Genomic DNA, 6594 nt, shown 5'->3' on the forward strand with positions numbered 1-6594 from the left:
CCCTTGGAGTTATTCAACCCTCAGGTGGACACAGCCCGGGCAGCCTGCTCTAACTGGCCCCGCTTGGAGCGGGGCCTTGGACGAGAGTTCTCCAGAGGTCCCCTCCAACCGACCCCGTTCAGTGGTTCCGTGCTGGGGTCTGACTGGTGGAACCCCACGGGAGCGTTTGATTTCACGGTTGCAGCGCTGAAAAATGGTCATTCCTTGCCCTCATTCACCCTGTCACGAGCGATGTCAGCAAGAGAGAATGGAGCCAGCAAGCAACGGTGGTGAATCCCGGCCAGGGTCCCTGCCTGCGGCAGTGCTTGGCATGGGGGTTTCTGAGGCCAGAGCAGAGCAAGTGTGCGGGAGGACGCACAGGCCCCGCAGTTGCTGGCTTCTCCAGGGCTGAGAGGTGAGAGCGCCTGAGGGAGGTCAGAAGCAGCCTCAAATTTGTCCTCTGGCCCCAATGCAGGCTTGGCGGCATCAGGAAACGCTGCCCGAGGTTCAGCCACACTCACCAGTGCCGTGGCTTGGGAAAGAGGAGAGCGCTGCTGCCTTCCTGCCCCGAGCTGAGGAGAAGAAGAGGAAGCCAGAGAGGCTGCCGCGGCTGCGCAAAGAGTAAGTGCGCGCCAGGCCCAGCCCCGGCCTGGAAAACTGGAGTGGCAGCACCTGTCCGAGGTGTGAGGAAGCCCATCTTGGGAGCCATGGGGCTGGGTATGGCGTCCCCTGATTTCTCCTGGCATGGCAATGACCTGGGCTGGACCCTGGTGCCAGGCAGCCCCAAGCTGCATTGCCACTTGAAGGCTGTGGGTACCACCAGCGGGAGCGTGCGTGCAGGGGCTGGTCGAGGGGAGAGGCAGGAGGGCCTCAGCCAGAAGGGGAGAGGGAACTTTCCCTGCTCTTGCAGGCAGCTTTCTGTACGAGCAAGCCACACCCTGCAACTCTTGGAGACTTACCAAGTGCGTTGGGAAGAGTGGAAGCAGAGGGTAGAGCTGAATCGGCAGCGGAATTCCCAAGAGAAGCACTTCCTCTGGTAAATTTCTCCAGCTGGGGGTGCTGTTTCCCCTTCCCCTGCACTGGCCTTCCCTCCACACCCAGGAGCACCCAAGGGGAGGGGAGGGGAAGGGGGTCCGGTCTTTCCCTGGCACCCCTCGTGGGAGAGCAACAGGCTTTGCAGGCTGTGGCCTGGGAGCAGGCACCCTTCCAGCCCAGGGGCAGGGGTTGGGCACTCAGCGGTGGGCTTTCCCTGTGGGACCAGAAAGTTGTGGCTGCCGACGATGAAAGGATTCCTCCAGCGTTTTGGCTCTCCCTTTTCAAACCGCACGCTCCATCCTTGTCTCCCCAAGGCTCCACACCCGGACACCTTGCCCTGTGGGGATCGAGGCCGGCTTGGTGCAAAGTCCCATCCCCGCCTGACTCCTCCGCAGGCTGATTACCGGCACGTGGCACCTTGTCATGTCCTTGCCTTGGACACTAGGGCCCCTGTCCCGTTCCAGAAAGCATAGAGATGCCAGCAGAAGCAGACCCCAGAAGAACCGCCCTGCCCTAGGCCTGCAGCGTTTCCGTGCCCTTCTCCCTGTGCCTAAAACCAAACGGTTCCTTTTTAATGCCCTAGCACTGGGCAGCAGATGGCTCTGCGGGATCAAAGGGAGAGATACCAGGACTTGCTGGCTGCGCAGAAGACGTGTGAACATTGCTGGAAAGTCTGGAAGCGTGGTCCTGAGCCATCTTGCTAGCTGCGGAAGCCTGCCTGGGCCTGAAGAGCGACCAGTCCCAAGGCACTGCAGCTCCAGGGCCAAGTGGAGGCCTGTCAGCGTGGGAGCTCCCTCGGCTGCTGTCAGCGTTGTCTCCATTGCGGCCATGGAGCTCTTAGCAAAGGGGATGTTGAAATCCACCTACAAGGGCCAAAGGAAAAAAAAAAGTGGCGTGTACTTGTTCACGGCTGGAGTAACCAGCCTGTGCCTCACAAAGGACAGTGCTGCAGGACAGATGAACAGAAGAGCTGTTAAACCCCCCATGTGCTCCTCCACAGTTTTTGTAGCGCCGTAACAGAATAACGCCCGTACACAGACCGCAGCATAGAGACACGCGTGCCACAGAGCGGGTGTGCAAGCAAACCACTGCCTCACTCATTCTAAGGACAGCGCGCGCGCACACACACGCGCCCCTTTCTTCCTTCATTACCCTCCCTAGGACACGCTCAGAGCTCACACCTCTCACTCCCCAAGACCCTCACGCACAGCCAGGACTGCACCGCCAGAGTGCACATGCACCAGCCCAACACATCCCTGACACTGCACACGCATCCGCACACATGCTCACGCTCTCCACACGCACAGAGACACTGCACAGCGGACACACCCCTCACACAGCATGGTGGCCAGGACACACGTACACCTGATGGGCCCACAGCCCCAGGGGTGCTATAGGAGCTGGAGCCCTTCTCCGGATTGTATGGGGAAAGGCTAAGGGCAGAGGAGGAGCTGCTGTGGGGTAGAGCGGTGCGGCAACCTGGGAGTGCAGATGCCTGGCTTTTCTCTGCAGCTGCAGTGCTCTCCAGCCAGGCAAACCTGGGATGGGCCATGTTTGTCCCTGGGCCTCCGTCGGCCCTTGGCTGCTCCTTGTGGCGGCCCCCCCAGGGCTGTGCTCATGTCCTGGTGGGCGCACAGTGTCCCCACCACCCACCTCCTGCCTGCTGCCTGGAGGTGGACGTGCCTCATTTAGACCTTCCTCCTCTCTTGCCGCATGGCTGCGGTTGGTTTTTTTAGCGCTTTCTTGAATTAGGTTTTCAAAGCAGCACCTAGTAGCTTCTTGTAAACTACAGGCAGCTCACAGCTGCTTGACTGCCCTGTCAGCCTTTTTCAAATCCTGGGCTCCTTGAAGCCTGTCCATGCGCCTCCTCTGACCCGGGAACACAGCATCTCCCTGCCCTTCATCAAACACAGGAAGGGGCTTTGTGGATCCTCCCAGAGGAGCGGGTGATGGCCGTGTCCTTTCGGTCTGTTGCTGGGAGAAGCCTCTTCTTCGGTCGTCTTCCTTGTCCCAGTAACGCCTGATGCTCCAAACACTGCACTCTCCCTGCAAGTGCTGCCTCTTACTAAGCACCTGCTTCACTGGCAGACATTCGGCGTAGTAAAGAGGCAAAGGCTTTGGACCGCCTTGCTGCTGCAGGGACCAACAAATTGCCAAGGAGGTCCAGAAGCTGAGTACTCAGCCAGTACTGTTTTGCCCTGCCTGTGCGCTTAGTTGGCAGCTTTCCCTGGCCATGCAACTCATGAAGTGGTGCTGACCCTGATTTCCAGAAAAGTGCTTGTCAGTTTAAAAGAGAAGAACTGGTTTTCAGTGGGGAGTTGGAAGGGCGACGTTCTGCTGCTTTGGGGGACTGCCCGCTGGCTTTTCTGGTGCGGTGACCCTTCTGTCTCGTCTCGCTCTGAGAGCTCCGTGAGGTCCCTCTTGACCCTCCCTGTGTGGAATAGCTACAAGATGCTGCTGCAGAGACTACTGGACTCTGACAGCCAGGCAGGGGTTAGGCCAGAGCCCAGATGCCCTCGGGAGCAGAGCGCAAAGCCAGAAGCCCGTTGGCTCCCCCACGAGATGTGGTTTGGGACCAGTGTTCCCTGCTGCTGCTCTCCGTGTCCTTCTTGGCTGCCTTAGCCCCTCTCCAGCCTCCACTCCCATTGGCCCAGCATGGCTTTGGCTGCTCTGGGTCTGCCCTTACTCACGGTCCCTGTGGCAGTCGGGTGTCCTTCTTCTGCCTCCCCTCGCCCCCTCCCCCGGCTGTCTTCACTACAGGGGCTTTCTGATGCACTCAATGGCCTCACAGGGCTGCCACAGCAGCGACCTCACTGTCCCAGCCCTGGGTCGCCTGTGGCCTCCCTTTTCCTGCCTCTAGCCAGCTAAACCCTGCCGAGGGGCACTTTGCCCTGGCACTCCGTGCCCTGGTGAATGTTGCAAGCCTGGCACGCAATGGCTGCTCCTTGCTGGACGAGACAAAGAGGAAAGCACTTGAGGTGCCCGGTTAATGCTGAAGAGCCATGGTGATCGCAGGCAACAATGGTTGCTCGTGGGCTCCAGTCCGCCTCTCCAAGCGTGCTCCAGTGGCGCAATGGGCCAGCGCGCAGTACTTATACAGCAGTGCTAAGCGGAGGGATGCTGAGGGTGTGAGTTCAAGCCTCACCTGGAGCATGGGCTTTTGATCATGCACTGCCTCCTCTTCCCTTGGGCGGTGCAGCTTTCTAGCAGCGACATCTGTCTCAAGCCAGACATCCCGGGACCTGCCAATACAGACACCTTGGAACACCAGAAGCGCTCGGGGCCGTTCCAGGCTTGACCTGGGCTCTGCCCGCATAGCACTCGGTTTGGGGCCCCGGAGGCAGAGCTGGGCTCTCCTCCCTTCTCTTCCGCAGAGGATCCAGACCCCACTCAGGGCGCAGATGCTAACATTTTCCTTTGCTCTTCAGCATTTGCCCTCCAGGCGGACACTCTCCCAGCACCAGCTGCCCAGCCTCACTGTGGCAGAGCCTTCCTAGCCAGCCTTTCCCCCTGCAGCCAGGCCAGGAGGAAGCACTCCTGGCTCTCTACACGCGAGCACTGCGGTGGAGCTGCAGGCAAAAGCTGCTGCCTCACAGCGCCTCTCACTCTGCAGCAGGCAAGGGAGAAAGGCAGCTCTGCCTTTCCAGGGAGGGTTTCTTTCCCACAGCCAGCTTACAGCTTGGCCGGAACAGGACTTAAGACTTCCAGCATGGTGGCATAACCTCAGAAAAGTCACACACTCCCCCTGAAGAAAAAAAAAAAGCGACTTCTTTCTCCCAGGGAAGAGCTACTTGTGTTGGGGGTCTCTATGGCGTGGGATGGCAGTTGCGGGTGGGCTGGGGCTGCAGGGCAGTTTGTGTGTGGAGCTGAGAGTGCCCTGACTGCAACACGGAGAGCAAGGGCAAGGGAAAGGAAAGGTGAAAAGCTGGGCACTTTCCAGGCAGAGTCTCTCAGTTCTCAAGCTTGGCCTGGAGAACGGAGAAGCTTGACTGCTTTCCCAGAAGCAGGGGTAGCTGTCACGGCAGCCCCCCAGCAGAAGACACTGCACGATCACTAGAAACCAGGAAATCATTTTAGGCACGAGCCCACTGAATGTTTGGAACAGAGAGCACAGAAGAGCTCCCTAGGCCATGGCATCTTTGGAAACAAACCCGTTGGCCTACCCTTGCGGGTGCCTCCCGTGTCTTTTCCAACTCTCCTTTTCACCCGGCGGGCTTTGCAAAACCATTGCTGTGACTCGGATTCGGCCACAACGCAGAGTACTAACCACTATACGATCACAGCTGCCCATGTGATTGCCTTTCCTCCTCGGGCCATTTGTCCCTCCTGCCTCCTGCCCTCCTGCCTTCTGCCCTCCTGCGGAGCAGCCAGAGCTGTCAGGTGACGGCAGGCTAGCAGGGAGAAGTCAGAAAATGCGAGTCTGTGTCCTTGCAGAGCAGCACCCGAACAGTGCAAGCCCTCATGTGCCTCCCTGGGAGAGGGGAGGCAAACTCACGCTCTAGATTCACCTTTTCAGAAGTCTCAGTTCTTGGGGATGGCAAAGAACTGGACTGAAGGCAGTTACGGGGCATGTCCAGGGGCTGGCGATGAGGAAAGGACAACTCTGCAAAGAGCGGCCCCGCGTAGCCAGCTGGACAGAGGGTGGTGTAGGGGGGAAGGCAGGTGCATAGCACAGGGGATACGAACTGCTCCGTGCCCAGCCCTGGCTCTTTCTGCTCAAGTGTCCCCTCCACCACGCACCCTGGGGTGCAGTGTGAGCCTGTGGGTGCACCTCCACAAAGAGCGACGGTCCTTTCCCCACTTGCTCTGCTCCTGCTGCTGGGAGAGGTCCTGGCGAGAGGTTGCAGCTGCAGGAGTGCTGCGCTGGGTGGCGGAGGTGGCTCAGCAGAAGGGAGCTGCTCCTCGCCTGAGCTACGTTGCAGCCATGCCCGGCCCTGGCCGCCATGCACCTCGCTGACCCTGCCCTTCCCTGGCTGACCGGGCTCCAGAGCTTGGCCTCAGACCCGTCTCAGCACTTTGGACTTGGCTGGCAACCACTGCTCTGTGCCTGGCCCTCGTTCCTGACACTCAACCAGCTCTCCCTTCTTGCTCGGGTGCTGAGGGCCTGTGCCCTGCCAGGGAGGTCCCTGCCTCACTGGCCTTGCTATGTCCCTCGCAGCCTGCTTGCCTGCCCTCGGAAAGCAGCCCGCTCCCACTGCTGGCTGCCACCTGCAGCAAGAGCGTGCTCACGTTTCGCACTGTGCTGCAAGGACAGCCGGAAGGGGCATCGGTCCCCTGGCGAGAGGCAATCCAGACTTCCCCCAGCCCAACCCATGCACCAGGACAGGAGTGTTGCAGTCTGGTGGGTATAGGTGAGTGGTGCAAGGAGCTGGATTTTGGCTCCGGTTTCTTGGAGAGGTGGGTTTGAAGCCCGTGCTGTCGGGCTTTGTTGTCTCAGGCTGCTGTGATTTGTGCCCAGCTGTGATTTTCTGCTCAGGGACTTTCCAGGTGCAAACCTGTGTCCAGCAGTGACCAGCCTCCCCGCCGACCGCCACCTTGCACTCCCTGGGCCTTCCCGCTGCAGGGTGCCTGCTGCCCAGA

General features: G+C 59.8%; 1 non-coding gene across 1 annotated transcript; it reads left to right on the plus strand.

The window, feature by feature from the left end:
- The first annotated feature begins 4073 nt into the window (after window positions 1-4073).
- TRNAI-UAU (transfer RNA isoleucine (anticodon UAU)) lies at window positions 4074-4167 on the plus strand. Its single transcript has 2 exons — window positions 4074-4111; window positions 4132-4167. It is a non-coding gene; the product is annotated as a tRNA-Ile (tRNA).
- The last annotated feature ends 2427 nt before the right edge of the window (window positions 4168-6594 follow it).

The sequence above is a fragment of the Struthio camelus genome, chromosome 10, assembly GCF_040807025.1.
Source record: "Struthio camelus isolate bStrCam1 chromosome 10, bStrCam1.hap1, whole genome shotgun sequence".
Taxonomy (NCBI): domain Eukaryota; kingdom Metazoa; phylum Chordata; class Aves; order Struthioniformes; family Struthionidae; genus Struthio; species Struthio camelus.